Here is a 17,258-nt window from a genome sequence, read left to right as displayed (position 1 = left end):
TGCTGTCGTTGCGCAGGCACTGCAGCATGTAGTCGCTCATGTGTGCCAGGCTGCCCAGGGGTAAGGACAAGCTGTCCTCTGTGGGAGGCGTATCGTCATCGTCCTGCCTTTCCCCCCAGCCACGCACCAGTGATGGACCCGAGCTGCGTTGGGTGCCACCCCGCTGTGACCATGCTTCATCCTCATCCTCCTCCACCTCCTCCTCATCCTCGTCCTCCTCGTCCTCCAGTAGTGGGCCCTGGCTGGCCACATTTGTACCTGGCCTCTGCTGTTGCAAAAAACCTCCCTCTGAGTCACTTCGAAGAGACTGGCCTGAAAGTGCTAAAAATGACCCCTCTTCCTCATCCTCCTCCTCCTCCTCCTGGGCCACCTCCTGTTCCATCATCGCCCTAAGTGTTTTCTCAAGGAGACATAGAAGTGGTATTGTAACGCTGATAACGGTGTCATCGCCACTGGCCATGTTGGTGGAGTACTCGAAACAGCGCAACAGGGCACACAGGTCTCGCATGGAGGCCCAGTCATTGGTGGTGAAGTGGTGCTGTTCTGTAGTGCGACTGACCCGTGCGTGCTGCAGCTGAAACTCCACTATGGCCTGCTGCTGCTCGCACAGTCTGTCCAGCATGTGCAAGGTGGAGTTCCACCTGGTGGGCACGTCGCATATGAGGCGGTGAGCGGGAAGGCCGAAGTTACGCTGTAGCGCAGACAGGCGAGCAGCAGCAGGATGTGAACGCCGGAAGCGCGAACAGACGGCCCGCACTTTATGCAGCAGCTCTGACATGTCGGGGTAGTTGTGAATGAACTTCTGCACCACCAAATTCAGCACATGCGCCAAGCAAGGGATGTGCGTCAAATTGGCTAGTCCCAGAGCTGCAACGAGATTTCGCCCATTATCACACACCACCAGGCCGGGCTTGAGGCTCACCGGCAGCAACCACTCGTCGGTCTGTTGTTCTATACCCCGCCACAACTCCTGTGCGGTGTGGGGCCTGTCCCCCAAACATATGAGTTTCAGAATGGCCTGCTGACGTTTACCCCGGGCTGTGCTGAAGTTGGTGGTGAAGGTGTGTGGCTGACTGGATGAGCAGGTGGAAGAAGAGGAGGAGGAAGCCGAGAAGGAGGAGGTGGCAACAGGAGGCAAAGAATGTTGCCCTGCGATCCTTGGCGGCGGAAGGACGTGCGCCAAACAGCTCTCCGCCTGGGGCCCAGCTGCCACTACATTTACCCAGTGTGCAGTTAGGGAGATATAGCGTCCCTGGCCGTGCTTACTGGTCCACGTATCTGTGGTTAGGTGGACCTTGCTACAGATGGCGTTGCGCAGTGCACACTTGATTTTATCGGATACTTGGTTGTGCAGGGAAGGCACGGCTCTCTTGGAGAAGTAGTGCCGGCTGGGAACAACATACTGTGGGACAGCAAGCGACATGAGCTGTTTGAAGCTGTCTGTGTCCACCAGCCTAAATGACAGCATTTCATAGGCCAGTAGTTTAGAAATGCTGGCATTCAGGGCCAGGGATCGAGGGTGGCTAGGTGGGAATTTACGCTTTCTATCAAATGTTTGTGAGATGGAGAGCTGAACGCTGGCGTGTGACATGGTTGAGACGCTTGGTGACGGAGGTGGTGGTGGTGGTGTTGGTGGTACATCCCCTGTTTGCTGGGCGGCAGGTGCCAACGTTCCTCCAGAGGCGGAGGAAGAGGCCGAGGCGGCAGCAGCAGAATAGGCCGAGGCGGCAGCAGCAGAAGAGGTAGCAGGGGGAGCCTGAGTGACTTCCTTGGTTTTAAGGTGTTTACTCCACTGCAGTTCATGCTTTGCATGCAGGTGCCTGGTCATGCAGGTTGTGCTCAGGTTCAGAACGTTAATGCCTCGCTTCAGGCTCTGATGGCACAGCGTGCAAACCACTCGGGTCTTGTCGTCAGCACATTGTTTGAAGAAGTGCCATGCCAGGGAACTCCTTGAAGCTGCCTTTGGGGTGCTCGGTCCCAGATGGCGGCGGTCAGTAGCAGGCGGAGTCTCTTGGCGGCGGGTGTTCTGCTTTTGCCCACTGCTCCCTCTTTTGCTACGCTGTTGGCTCGGTCTCACCACTGCCTCTTCCTCCGAACTGTGAAAGTCAGTGGCACGACCTTCATTCCATGTGGGGTCTAGGACCTCATCGTCCCCTGCATCGTCTTCCACCCAGTCTTGATCCCTGACCTCCTGTTCAGTCTGCACACTGCAGAAAGACGCAGCAGTTGGCACCTGTGTTTCGTCATCATCAGAGACATGCTGAGGTGGTATTCCCATGTCCTCATCATCAGGAAACATAAGTGGTTGTGCGTCAGTGCATTCTATGTCTTTCACCGCTGGGGAAGGGCTAGGTGGATGCCCTTGGGAAACCCTGCCAGCGGAGTCTTCAAACAGCATAAGAGACTGCTGCATAACTTGAGGCTGAGACAGTTTCCCTGGTATGCATGGGGGTGATGTGACAGACTGATGGGGTTGGTTTTCAGGCGCCATCTGTGCGCTTTCTGCAGAAGACTGGGTGGGAGATAATGTGAACGTGCTGGATCCACTGTCGGCCACCCAATTGACTAATGCCTGTACCTGCTCAGGCCTTACCATCCTTAGAACGGCATTGGGCCCCACCATATATCGCTGTAAATTCTGGCGGCTACTGGGACCTGAAGTAGTTGGTACACTAGGACGTGTGGATGTGGCAGAACGGCCACGTCCTCTCCCAGCACCAGAGGGTCCACTAACACCACCACGACCATGTCCACGTCCGCGTCCCTTACTAGATGTTTTTCTCATTGTTATGGTTCACCACAACAACAAATATATTATTTGGCCCAATGTATTGTATTCAAATTCAGCGGGATATAAATTTGAGGCCTAGTATTTAGGCGCTGGGTGACCGGTATGGATTTAGTGACAGAATTAGACTTGGAAATGCACAGAAGCGTGTGTGTGTGAAGTTATTCTGAATGACCCAATGTGCACCTTGAATATTATATACCCTTTTAGGGATAGATTTCAAATAGCTCTGATATAGCAGAAACCACTAAATTATGAAATTGCTAAATTGGGAATTGTACTTCAACCCAGAACAAAAAATGTGCTTTGACGGACACTAAATATCTTGCCCAGCAACAACAGTACAACGGTGGGTAACGAGAGATTTAGAGGGAATTAAATTTGAGGCCTAGTATTTAGGCGCTGGGTCACCGGTATGGATTTAGTGACAGAATTAGACTTGGAAATACACAGTAGCGGGTGTGTGTGAAGTTATTCTGAATGACCCTATGTGCACCTTCAATATTATATACCCTTTTAGGGATAGATTTCAAATAGCTCTGATATAGCAGAAACCACTAAATTATGAAATTGCTAAATTGGGAATTGTACTTCAACCCAGAACAAAAAATGTGCTTTGACGGACACTAAATATCTTGCCCAGCAACAACAGTACAGCGGTGGGTAACGAGAGATTTAGAGGGAATTAAATTTGAGGCCTAGTATTTAGGCGCTGGGTCACCGGTATGGATTTAGTGACAGAATTAGACTTGGAAATGCACAGAAGCGTGTGTGTGAAGTTATTCTGAATGACCCAATGTGCACCTTCAATATTATATACCCTTTTTGGGATAGATTTCAAATAGCTCTGATATAGCAGGAACCACTAAATTATGAAATTGCTAAATTGGGAATTGTACTTCAACCCAGAACAAAAAATGTGCTTTGACGGGCACTAAATAACTTTCCCAGCTACAACAGGACAACGGTAACGAGAGATTTAGAGGGATTTAAATTTGAGGCCTAGTATTTAGGCGCTGGGTGACAGGTATGGGTTTAGTGACAGAATTAGACTTGGAAATACACAGTAGCGGGTGTGTGTGAAGTTATTCTGAATGACCCTATGTGCACCTTCAATATTATATACCCTTTTAGGGATAGATTTCAAATAGCTCTGATATAGCAGAAACCACTAAATTATGAAATTGCTAAATTGGGAATTGTACTTCAACCCAGAACAAAAAATGTGCTTTGACGGACACTAAATATCTTGCCCAGCAACAACAGTACACCGGTGGGTAACGAGAGATTTAGAGGGAATTAAATTTGAGGCCTAGTATTTAGGCGCTGGGTCACCGGTATGGATTTAGTGACAGAATTAGACTTGGAAATACACAGTAGCGGGTGTGTGTGAAGTTATTCTGAATGACCCTATGTGCACCTTCAATATTATATACCCTTTTTGGGATAGATTTCAAATAGCTCTGATATAGCAGGAACCACTAAATTATGAAATTGCTAAATTGGGAATTGTACTTCAACCCAGAACAAAAAATGTGCTTTGACGGGCACTAAATAACTTTCCCAGCTACAACAGGACAACGGTAACGAGAGATTTAGAGGGATTTAAATTTGAGGCCTAGTATTTAGGCGCTGGGTGACAGGTATGGGTTTAGTGACAGAATTAGACTTGGAAATACACAGTAGCGGGTGTGTGTGAAGTTATTCTGAATGACCCTATGTGCACCTTCAATATTATATACCCTTTTTGGGATAGATTTCAAATAGCTCTGATATAGCAGAAACCACTAAATTATGAAATTGCTAAATTGGGAATTGTACTTCAACCCAGAACAAAAAATGTGCTTTGACGGACACTAAATATCTTGCCCAGCAACAACAGTACAGCGGTGGGTAACGAGAGATTTAGAGGGAATTAAATTTGAGGCCTAGTATTTAGGCGCTGGGTCACCGGTATGGATTTAGTGACAGAATTAGACTTGGAAATACACAGTAGCGGGTGTGTGTGAAGTTACTCTGAATGACCCTATGTGCACCTTCAATATTATATACCCTTTTTGGGATAGATTTCAAAGAGCTCTGATATAGCAGGAACCACTAAATTATGAAATTGCTAAATTGGGAATTGTATTTCAACCCAGAACAAGAAATGTGCTTGAACGGACACTAAATAACTCGCCCAGCTACAGCACTAGGGACAGATTTAGCTGGATATAAATTTGAGGCCTAGTATTTAGGCGCTGGGTGACAGGTATGGGTTTAGTGACAGAATTAGACTTGGAAATACACAGTAGCGGGTGTGTGTGAAGTTATTCTGAATGACCCTATGTGCACCTTCAATATTATATACCCTTTTAGGGATAGATTTCAAATAGCTCTGATATAGCAGAAACCACTAAATTATGAAATTGCTAAATTGGGAATTGTACTTCAACCCAGAACAAAAAATGTGCTTTGACGGACACTAAATATCTTGCCCAGCAACAACAGTACAGCGGTGGGTAACGAGAGATTTAGAGGGAATTAAATTTGAGGCCTAGTATTTAGGCGCTGGGTCACCGGTATGGATTTAGTGACAGAATTAGACTTGGAAATACACAGTAGCGGGTGTGTGTGAAGTTATTCTGAATGACCCTATGTGCACCTTCAATATTATATACCCTTTTTGGGATAGATTTCAAATAGCTCTGATATAGCAGGAACCACTAAATTATGAAATTGCTAAATTGGGAATTGTACTTCAACCCAGAACAAAAAATGTGCTTTGACGGGCACTAAATAACTTTCCCAGCTACAACAGGACAACGGTAACGAGAGATTTAGAGGGATTTAAATTTGAGGCCTAGTATTTAGGCGCTGGGTGACAGGTATGGGTTTAGTGACAGAATTAGACTTGGAAATACACAGTAGCGGGTGTGTGTGAAGTTATTCTGAATGACCCTATGTGCACCTTCAATATTATATACCCTTTTTGGGATAGATTTCAAATAGCTCTGATATAGCAGAAACCACTAAATTATGAAATTGCTAAATTGGGAATTGTACTTCAACCCAGAACAAAAAATGTGCTTTGACGGACACTAAATATCTTGCCCAGCAACAACAGTACAGCGGTGGGTAACGAGAGATTTAGAGGGAATTAAATTTGAGGCCTAGTATTTAGGCGCTGGGTCACCGGTATGGATTTAGTGACAGAATTAGACTTGGAAATGCACAGAAGCGTGTGTGTGAAGTTATTCTGAATGACCCAATGTGCACCTTCAATATTATATACCCTTTTTGGGATAGATTTCAAATAGCTCTGATATAGCAGGAACCACTAAATTATGAAATTGCTAAATTGGGAATTGTACTTCAACCCAGAACAAAAAATGTGCTTTGACGGGCACTAAATAACTTTCCCAGCTACAACAGGACAACGGTAACGAGAGATTTAGAGGGATTTAAATTTGAGGCCTAGTATTTAGGCGCTGGGTGACAGGTATGGGTTTAGTGACAGAATTAGACTTGGAAATACACAGTAGCGGGTGTGTGTGAAGTTATTCTGAATGACCCTATGTGCACCTTCAATATTATATACCCTTTTAGGGATAGATTTCAAATAGCTCTGATATAGCAGAAACCACTAAATTATGAAATTGCTAAATTGGGAATTGTACTTCAACCCAGAACAAAAAATGTGCTTTGACGGACACTAAATATCTTGCCCAGCAACAACAGTACACCGGTGGGTAACGAGAGATTTAGAGGGAATTAAATTTGAGGCCTAGTATTTAGGCGCTGGGTCACCGGTATGGATTTAGTGACAGAATTAGACTTGGAAATACACAGTAGCGGGTGTGTGTGAAGTTATTCTGAATGACCCTATGTGCACCTTCAATATTATATACCCTTTTTGGGATAGATTTCAAATAGCTCTGATATAGCAGGAACCACTAAATTATGAAATTGCTAAATTGGGAATTGTACTTCAACCCAGAACAAAAAATGTGCTTTGACGGGCACTAAATAACTTTCCCAGCTACAACAGGACAACGGTAACGAGAGATTTAGAGGGATTTAAATTTGAGGCCTAGTATTTAGGCGCTGGGTGACAGGTATGGGTTTAGTGACAGAATTAGACTTGGAAATACACAGTAGCGGGTGTGTGTGAAGTTATTCTGAATGACCCTATGTGCACCTTCAATATTATATACCCTTTTTGGGATAGATTTCAAATAGCTCTGATATAGCAGAAACCACTAAATTATGAAATTGCTAAATTGGGAATTGTACTTCAACCCAGAACAAAAAATGTGCTTTGACGGACACTAAATATCTTGCCCAGCAACAACAGTACAGCGGTGGGTAACGAGAGATTTAGAGGGAATTAAATTTGAGGCCTAGTATTTAGGCGCTGGGTCACCGGTATGGATTTAGTGACAGAATTAGACTTGGAAATACACAGTAGCGGGTGTGTGTGAAGTTACTCTGAATGACCCTATGTGCACCTTCAATATTATATACCCTTTTTGGGATAGATTTCAAAGAGCTCTGATATAGCAGGAACCACTAAATTATGAAATTGCTAAATTGGGAATTGTATTTCAACCCAGAACAAGAAATGTGCTTGAACGGACACTAAATAACTCGCCCAGCTACAGCACTAGGGACAGATTTAGCTGGATATAAATTTGAGGCCTAGTATTTAGGCGCTGGGTGACAGGTATGGGTTTAGTGACAGAATTAGACTTGGAAATACACAGTAGCGGGTGTGTGTGAAGTTATTCTGAATGACCCTATGTGCACCTTCAATATTATATACCCTTTTAGGGATAGATTTCAAATAGCTCTGATATAGCAGAAACCACTAAATTATGAAATTGCTAAATTGGGAATTGTACTTCAACCCAGAACAAAAAATGTGCTTTGACGGACACTAAATATCTTGCCCAGCAACAACAGTACAGCGGTGGGTAACGAGAGATTTAGAGGGAATTAAATTTGAGGCCTAGTATTTAGGCGCTGGGTCACCGGTATGGATTTAGTGACAGAATTAGACTTGGAAATACACAGTAGCGGGTGTGTGTGAAGTTATTCTGAATGACCCTATGTGCACCTTCAATATTATATACCCTTTTTGGGATAGATTTCAAATAGCTCTGATATAGCAGGAACCACTAAATTATGAAATTGCTAAATTGGGAATTGTACTTCAACCCAGAACAAAAAATGTGCTTTGACGGGCACTAAATAACTTTCCCAGCTACAACAGGACAACGGTAACGAGAGATTTAGAGGGATTTAAATTTGAGGCCTAGTATTTAGGCGCTGGGTGACAGGTATGGGTTTAGTGACAGAATTAGACTTGGAAATACACAGTAGCGGGTGTGTGTGAAGTTATTCTGAATGACCCTATGTGCACCTTCAATATTATATACCCTTTTTGGGATAGATTTCAAATAGCTCTGATATAGCAGAAACCACTAAATTATGAAATTGCTAAATTGGGAATTGTACTTCAACCCAGAACAAAAAATGTGCTTTGACGGACACTAAATATCTTGCCCAGCAACAACAGTACACCGGTGGGTAACGAGAGATTTAGAGGGAATTAAATTTGAGGCCTAGTATTTAGGCGCTGGGTCACCGGTATGGATTTAGTGACAGAATTAGACTTGGAAATACACAGTAGCGGGTGTGTGTGAAGTTATTCTGAATGACCCTATGTGCACCTTCAATATTATATACCCTTTTTGGGATAGATTTCAAATAGCTCTGATATAGCAGGAACCACTAAATTATGAAATTGCTAAATTGGGAATTGTACTTCAACCCAGAACAAAAAATGTGCTTTGACGGGCACTAAATAACTTTCCCAGCTACAACAGGACAACGGTAACGAGAGATTTAGAGGGATTTAAATTTGAGGCCTAGTATTTAGGCGCTGGGTGACAGGTATGGGTTTAGTGACAGAATTAGACTTGGAAATACACAGTAGCGGGTGTGTGTGAAGTTATTCTGAATGACCCTATGTGCACCTTCAATATTATATACCCTTTTTGGGATAGATTTCAAATAGCTCTGATATAGCAGAAACCACTAAATTATGAAATTGCTAAATTGGGAATTGTACTTCAACCCAGAACAAAAAATGTGCTTTGACGGACACTAAATATCTTGCCCAGCAACAACAGTACAGCGGTGGGTAACGAGAGATTTAGAGGGAATTAAATTTGAGGCCTAGTATTTAGGCGCTGGGTCACCGGTATGGATTTAGTGACAGAATTAGACTTGGAAATACACAGTAGCGGGTGTGTGTGAAGTTACTCTGAATGACCCTATGTGCACCTTCAATATTATATACCCTTTTTGGGATAGATTTCAAAGAGCTCTGATATAGCAGGAACCACTAAATTATGAAATTGCTAAATTGGGAATTGTATTTCAACCCAGAACAAGAAATGTGCTTGAACGGACACTAAATAACTCGCCCAGCTACAGCACTAGGGACAGATTTAGCTGGATATAAATTTGAGGCCTAGTATTTAGGCGCTGGGTGACCGGTATGGATTTAGTGACAGAATTAGACTGGGATATGGCCAAAAAATGAACAGACTATTGCTGGTTAAATGCACTTGGTGTGACAGCTTCACCCTGATGTAGGCTTTAGCCAAAAAACAACCACACCATTGAGGGTTAAATGCACTTGGTGACAGGCGCAGCTTGCCCCTGATTTTGTATATGGCCAAAAAATGAACAGACTATTGCTGGTTAAATGCACTTGGTGTGACAGCTTCACCCTGATGTAGGCTTTAGCCAAAAAACAACCACACCATTGAGGGTTAAATGCACTTGGTGACAGGCGCAGCTTGCCCCTGATTTTGTATATGGCCAAAAAATGAACAGACTATTGCTGGTTAAATGCACTTGGTGTGACAGCTTCACCCTGATGTAGGCTTTAGCCAAAAAACAACCACACCATTGAGGGTTAAATGCACTTGGTGACAGGCGCAGCTTGCCCCTGATTTTGTATATGGCCAAAAAATGAACAGACTATTGCTGGTTAAATGCACTTGGTGTCACAGCTTCACCCTGATGTAGGCTTTAGCCAAAAAACAACCACACCATTGAGGGTTAAATGCACTTGGTCGCAGCTTGTGCTGGCGCACCACAAGACACAAAATGGCCGCCGATCACCCCAGAAAAATGAGACTGACAAACGGTCTGTGCAGCCTAAAAACAGTGAGCAATTGAGGATCAGCAGCTCAATGATCCACAGCTGCAGATCGATCAGTTAATCAAGTCCTTTGGAGGAGTTAATCTGCCTAATCTCGCCCTACTGTCGCAGCCGCAACCTCTCCCTACGCTAATCAGAGCAGAGTGACGGGCGGCGCTATGTGACTCCAGCTTAAATAGAGGCTGGGTCACATGGTGCTCTGGCCAATCACAGCCATGCCAATAGTAGGCATGGCTGTGATGGCCTCTTGGGGCAAGTAGTATGACGCTTGTTGATTGGCTGCTTTGCAGCCTTTCAAAAAGCGCCAAGAAAGCGTCACAAAAGCGCGAAGAAAGCGACGAACACCGAACCCGAACCCGGACTTTTACGAAAATGTCCGGGTTCGGGTCCGTGTCACGGACACCCCAAAATTCGGTACGAACCCGAACTATACAGTTCGAGTTCGCTCATCCCTATGCGTCACCTGTCCATAGAACAGTTCCCTAGAAGCATAGTGGAATATAATGGCCACCTCAGCAATGTAGTCTTAACTGCAGCAGCTTCTTTTATGGTGTCCTATGTATACCATTCTGGTGGGAGTTTTTCTAGCAATGAACACTTGTTTCTGAAGTTTTCTAAAAGGTTAACTTTCTTTTTATTGCAACTGTATTGAAGCTGAGTGGTATTAGGCAACTTATATAATTTCTATCTGGCACTGCATAGCAGTATTATTTACGTATTGTACTGCTATTGTATGGCTCAGCACTTCTCCCATATCTTTTAGTAGATAAGGAAGTTTTATACATTTATGGTATGTAACTTATAAAAAGCAGTGTTTTCTGGGGTATGGAATTAAAAATATGAGTTTAAATTTAATATATTTGTAGAACAATTTCAGAAAAAAGCTTTTATAGCAAAACTCCTTACAAATAAACACATGAGGATTTTTGTTTCTATTATAGATATGCTCAGTTAAGACATGCGTTTTTGTCCACTCAGAATAAAAGTTGTTTTATTGTAAATTCACACGAGTTCACAGATTTTTTGTTATAATTTTAAAGAGAATAAAGTCTCAATTGCACAAATCTACAAAAAGATTAAAAAAAGCTTAAGTAATGTAATTAAGTTTAAAATTGAGTCAAAAAGGGTTCAAGATATGGGGTTAAACAATGCACTAAATTGGAAGATCATATATAAGAATATATAAAGGGCCTCCATATTTAGCAATCGTAGGTTAATTCAGTTTCACATTCTCCATCGTCTGTATTATACTCCGGCTATGTTGTCTCAAATATATAAAAACTCGGACAAGTGCTGGAAGTGCAAAAAGGAACAAGCAGATTTCCTCCATATGATTTGGTTATGTCCACGGATACAGTCCTTCTGGGGGAGGAGTTTGTTAGCAGGACCGCCATTAAACCCCCTTTTGATGCTCAATTAGCCATATTAGGCCTTTTTTCTCCCCTCACAGAAATGTCCGGGAGGGAAGAAATTTTCTGGCTGAAAACTTTGTTATTAGCCAGAGTAGTAATAGTAAGAAAATGGGGATCGAGTATACAACCGGATCTGGAAGAGTGGCAAAACTTAATAAGGAAGGTCAAGAATTACGAGAGATTTGCAATCCAGAGTACTCGACAAAAAATAAAGCGGGAAAGACTTGGGTACACTGGTCATAACCCCTACCTGGCCGTCTCCTGGCCTTGCACAATATTTCAAACTGGGGATACATAATCTAGAGCATGCATAACTGTTTCGCCTAAGGGGATTGATTCCGCTCCATGACCCCCGAGACAATGAGATAATGAGGGAGGAGGGTGGGGGACTTTTTATAAATTTTTCTGTTAAAAGAATTATCGACAGAGACTGAGAATCTCGATTCCCTTTGTTGTTATTGTTGCATATCATATTTGTTCAACTGCATAATTGTATTATTGTAATTGAGTCAATTATGACTGTTCTGTCCATTTTTTTTTGTATTTTTATAAGAATATAAATAAAGAATATAATTAATAAATAAAATAAAAACACATGATAGAAATGTTGCATTTTTATAATCAGCTGAGAACCTATACATTTCCATTATAAACAATTTTCCCTTTAAGGCAATTAATTATACCGTATGTATAGCTTAATTCGCCATTTGTTGCTGCGTTGTTTTTACTACTCTGAATAAACAAGAAGATCCACCTGAACACATTGTGTTCCTCTGGTTTTTTGCGCCAAGGGGTCCTTTTATTTTGTCTGTACTTACTCTTCATTGAGAGTTTTGGCACCTCCATTTTGAAAATTCGACACCCACGGCTGCAAACCAGATAATCCTTGGGATCATCACCCATACATGTCAACAATAGGGTTGTGCTTATGCTAGCATAACTCTACAAGGTGAGTCTCCAATCAAGAGCCTTTTTTTAATCGTGTTGCACTAGACCAGTGTTTCCCAACTCCAGTCCTCAGGACCCACCTACTGGTCATGATTTGTGAATATCCCACAGAATAAGGACCTGAGGTAAGTCCTGCTGCATTAACAATAATTACATCACCTATTCAGTACTAAGGAAATCCTGAAAACATGACCGGCAAGTGGGTCCTAAGGACTGGAGTTGAGAAACACTGCACTAGACGTACTTACGCTATGGCGCGCATTTGTTCCCTGTATTTACAGTGAATTTGCCCTTTATTTATGAGTGTATTGAAACAGGGTTTCGGGCTCTTAACTCCTTAAGGACACAGCCTTATTTCACCTTAAGGACCAGGCCATTTTTTGCAAATCTCACCAGTGTCACTTTAAGTGGTGATAACTTTAAAACGCTTTGACTTATCCAGGCCATTCTGAGAATGTTTTTTCGTCACATATTGTACTTCATGACACTGGTAAAATGAAGTAAAAAAAAAAAATCATTTTTATTTATCAAAAATACCAAATTTACCATTTTTTTTTAAATTGCTAATTTCCAAGTTTCAATTTCTCTACTTCTATAATACATAGTAATACCTCCAAAAATAGTTATTACCTTACATTCCCCATATGTCTACTTCCATGTTTGGATCATTTTGGGAATGATATTTTATTTTTGGGGGATGTTACACGGCTTAGAAGTATAGAAGCAAATCTTGAAATTTTTCAGAAATTTTCAAAAACCCAATTTTTAGGGACCAGTTCAGTTCTGAAGTCACTTTGTGAGGCTTACATAATAGAAACTACCCAAAAATGACCCAATTCTAGAAAATATACCCCTCAAGGTATTATAAACTGATTTTAGGTGTTTAGGCACTTTAGGCACAAGAGAATTTAAATTTTTTGGCAAATTTTCCATTTTAATCCATTTTTTCCAGTAACAAAGCAAGGGTTAACAGCCAAACAAAATGCTATATTTATTGTCTGATTCTGTAGTTTGCAGAAACACCCCATATGTGGTCGTAAACTACTGTACGGGCACACAGTAGGGCAGTAAGGGAAAGGTGCACTGTATGGTTTTTGGAAGGCAGATTTTGCTGGACTGGTTTATTTACACTATGTCCCATTTGAAGACCCCCTGATGCACCCCTAGAGTAGAAAATCTATAAAAGTAACCCCCATCTAAGAAACTTAACCCCTCAAGGTATTTAAAACTGATTTTACAAACTTTGTTAACCCTTTAGGTGTTGCACAAGAGTTCTTGGCAAATGGAGATGAAATTTGAGAACTTAAATTTTTGGGCAAATTTTCCATTTTTTCCAGTAACAAATCAAGGGTTAACAGCCAAACAAAATGCTATATTTATTGCCCCGATTCTGTAGTTTGCAGAAACACCCCATATGTGGCCGTAAACTACTGTACGGGCACACGGTAGTGCGTAGAGGTAAAGGTGCGCCGTGTGGTTTTTGGAAGGCAGCTTTTGCTGGACTGGTTTATTTACACCATGTCCCATTTGAAGCCCCCCTGATGCACCCCTAGAGTAGAAACTCCATAAAAGTGACCCCATTTTGGAAATGACGGGATAAGGTGGCAGTTTTGTTGGGACTATTTTTAGGGTACATATGATTTTTAGTTTATCTATATTACATTTTTGTGAGGCAAGGTTACCAAAAATAGAAATTCTGAAATGTCATCTCCATTTGCCAATAACTCTTGTGGAACACCTAAAGAGTTAACGACGTTTGTAAAATCAGCTTTGGATACCTTGAGGGGTGTTGTTTCTTAGATGGGGTCGCTTTTATGGAGTTTTTACTCTAGAGGTGCATCAGGGGGGCTTCAAATGGGACATGGTGCCAACAAAAAAAAGGCCATCAAAAGCTGCCTTCCAGAAACCATACGGCGTTCCTTTCCTTCTGCGCCCTGCCGTTTGGTCATACAGCAGTTTACGACCACATATGGGGCGTTTCTGTAAACTGCGGTATGAGGGTAATAAATATTAAGTTTTGTTTGGCTGTTAACCCTTACTTTGTTATTGGAAAAAAAAAATATAAAAATTGAAAATTTGCCCAAAAATTGGCACCGTTTTTTTTTTTTTTTTACTGTGTTCATCTGATGGGTTAGGGGGGTATTTTTATAGAGCAGATTCTTACGGATGCGGCGATACCTAATATGTCTACTTTTTATTTATTTATATTTTACACTATATTATCTTTTTATAAACAAAAAAAAACTATTTTTTTTAGTTTTTAGCCAATTATCTTAGGTAGGGGGTAATTTTTTGCGTGATGAGAGGACGGTTTTATTGGCACTATTTTGGGTGGCATATGACTTTTTCATCGCTTGCTAAACTTTTTTTTTTTGCACCTTTTTAAATTTAGTACTCCATGGAAGTGTGGTACTCCCTGAAGCAACCGTCAATGCAGAGGCCCGGATGATCGGGGCACGTGTCACACTGAGTAGTGGTGTCCTTCCGTATCCCCCTCCTGCGACACACTCTGCACTTTTTTGGGGTCCATCCCTTCTTTCTAGTATGGGGGACCATACCTGGAAAGTGTTGGCCAGGGACGATCCGGGCGTCTTCAGTTCCCGAGGTACTCCAGCCTGCTCTTTCCCGGTCAGAAAAGATCAGGGCCTTGAAGACTGCATCATAGAACTGAAGGAATGTCCCTGTATTGCCAGCACTCCGGGACAGCACAAAAGAGTTGTACAAGGCAACCTGCACCAAGTAGACCGCAACTTTTTGTACCATATCCGGCTTGAGGACTTGATCAGAGAGATCAACTCCTCCCATATATCGATTGTAGTCGACGATACAATTGGGCTTGAGGACCGTTGCTGCGGTACCTCGCACAGGGACAGGGGTGATGCCAATACCATGAATTGTGGACAGTTCAAAGACATCCCTCTTGTCCTTATATATGACCAGCAACAGGTTTTCACTGGTAAGGGCACGGGTCTCACCCCTGGGGATAGGTACCTGGAGGGGGTGGGCAGGGAGGCCGCATTGATTTTTCCGCACGGTCCCACAAGCGGATGTGGATCTGGCGGCCAGGGACTGGACAAGGGGATACTAGTATAAAAGTTATCCACGTACAGGTGGTAACCCTTATCTAGCAGTGGGTGCATAAGGTCCCACACAAGTTTCCCGCTAACACCCAGAGTGGGGGGACATTCTGAGGGTTGAATACGGGAATCTCGCCCCTCGTACACACAAAACTTGTAAGTGTACCCTGAGGTACTCTCACAAGGTTTGTACAGCTTCACGCCATACCTCGTCCGCTTTGAGGGAACATACTGGCGGAAAAGGAGTCTCCCCTTGAACGCAATGAGAGACTCATCAACCGCCACCTCCCTTCCAGGTACATAGGCCTGTACAAATTTGGCCCCAAAGTGATCGATGACCGGCCTTATTTTGTACAGGCGGTCATAGGCAGGATCACCTTGGGGGGGACATGCTGCATTATCTGAATAATGCAGGCATTTCCGGATTACCTCAAACCGGGTACGTGTCATGGCTGTACTGTAAAGTAGGGTCTGGTAGAGGACGTCCCCACTCCAGTAATGCCTGACACTAGGTTTCTTGACTAGGCCCATGTGCAGCTCAAGGCCCCAAAATGTCCTCATCTCGGCTGCACTGACTGGGGTCCAGCCACCGGGCCTAGCCAAAAAGGATCACTATATGATAAGGAGGACGCGGATGACAGCAGGAAAGTGGGGTCATCCTCGTCCTCACTAGGACTCTCAGACTCGGAGGCAAGCTGGGCGTATGCCTCCTCGACCGAGAACATCCGACGGGCCATAAGGAAGTGTGAGTCTGTGTGTGTGTGCGCGCGTGTAAATCTTTATTCAGTGTGCGTGTGTGTGGGGGTGTTCAGATCTCACCCTAAACCTAACAGACACAAAAAAAAAGAGTAACTAAAAAAAGGGCAAAAAATTAGAATTATTTTTATTTTTTTTAAATTAAACACCGGGTTCCGATCACCGCCCGCCGCGAGGCGATGATCGGAAATACACAGGGCCTACAAGTACGCCCTGTGTCCTTAAGTACCAGGACATCAGGGCGTACCTGTGCGCCCTGTGTCCGTAACAGGTTAATATGGTTGACACCTTAGAATGGGTCATCAATATCAGATCAGTGAGGGTCCAGCACCTGGCACCCCCACTGATCACCTGTTTTTAGCAGAAAAATATAAATATATATTGCTGTAATTTACATGTTCACCAGCAGGTGGCAGCAATGTGTTAGCAAGAAGTTAGAGACAGTTTAGTGTTCCTAGGCTGGATGAGTTCATTCCAGTTCAGCTCCCCCCTCTATGAGCAGAAGTGGGCTGTGCCCACATCCTACCTCATGGGGAGGGAAGGAAGTTAAGTTAGTGTGCCAGCCACCCCGGGTAGGGGAAGGCTGTACATGTAGGAGCTCCCAGATATAGAGATCCAAAGCCAGGATCTTGTCTCAGCTGAGATATTGGTCATCATCCCCAGCCTGAGCCTTTAGCCTCAGCTGGAAGAAGCAAGCAGACAACTCCAGAGTTCCGGAAAGAACCATACCCTGTGAAGATAGCTGTGAGTAAAGTCCAGAGACCAAGGAGAAGCCATATTCCTCCTCAGCAAGTCAGTCCCCATACTGCAGAAGATAGTAAGTGCAGAAGCCAAATTCCTGCCACATTAGAGAGCTAACAAGCAGACGTCCTTTTCCTGCAAAGCTCCAGGCACATGATAGAGCAGAAGATATATTCCTGCCACACATTGCCAATATCTGCTGGGACCAAAGACTAATGCTGTACCTTGCTTGGATGAAAACTACTACCAGTAAAGCCAAGTTTGAACTTTACCCAAGGTCTGGATCTCAATTACTGCAGAAAATTCCTAAATTACGC

This window comes from Bufo gargarizans, chromosome 1 (genome assembly GCF_014858855.1).
Source record: "Bufo gargarizans isolate SCDJY-AF-19 chromosome 1, ASM1485885v1, whole genome shotgun sequence".
Taxonomy (NCBI): domain Eukaryota; kingdom Metazoa; phylum Chordata; class Amphibia; order Anura; family Bufonidae; genus Bufo; species Bufo gargarizans.
This window is presented reverse-complemented; position numbering follows the sequence as displayed.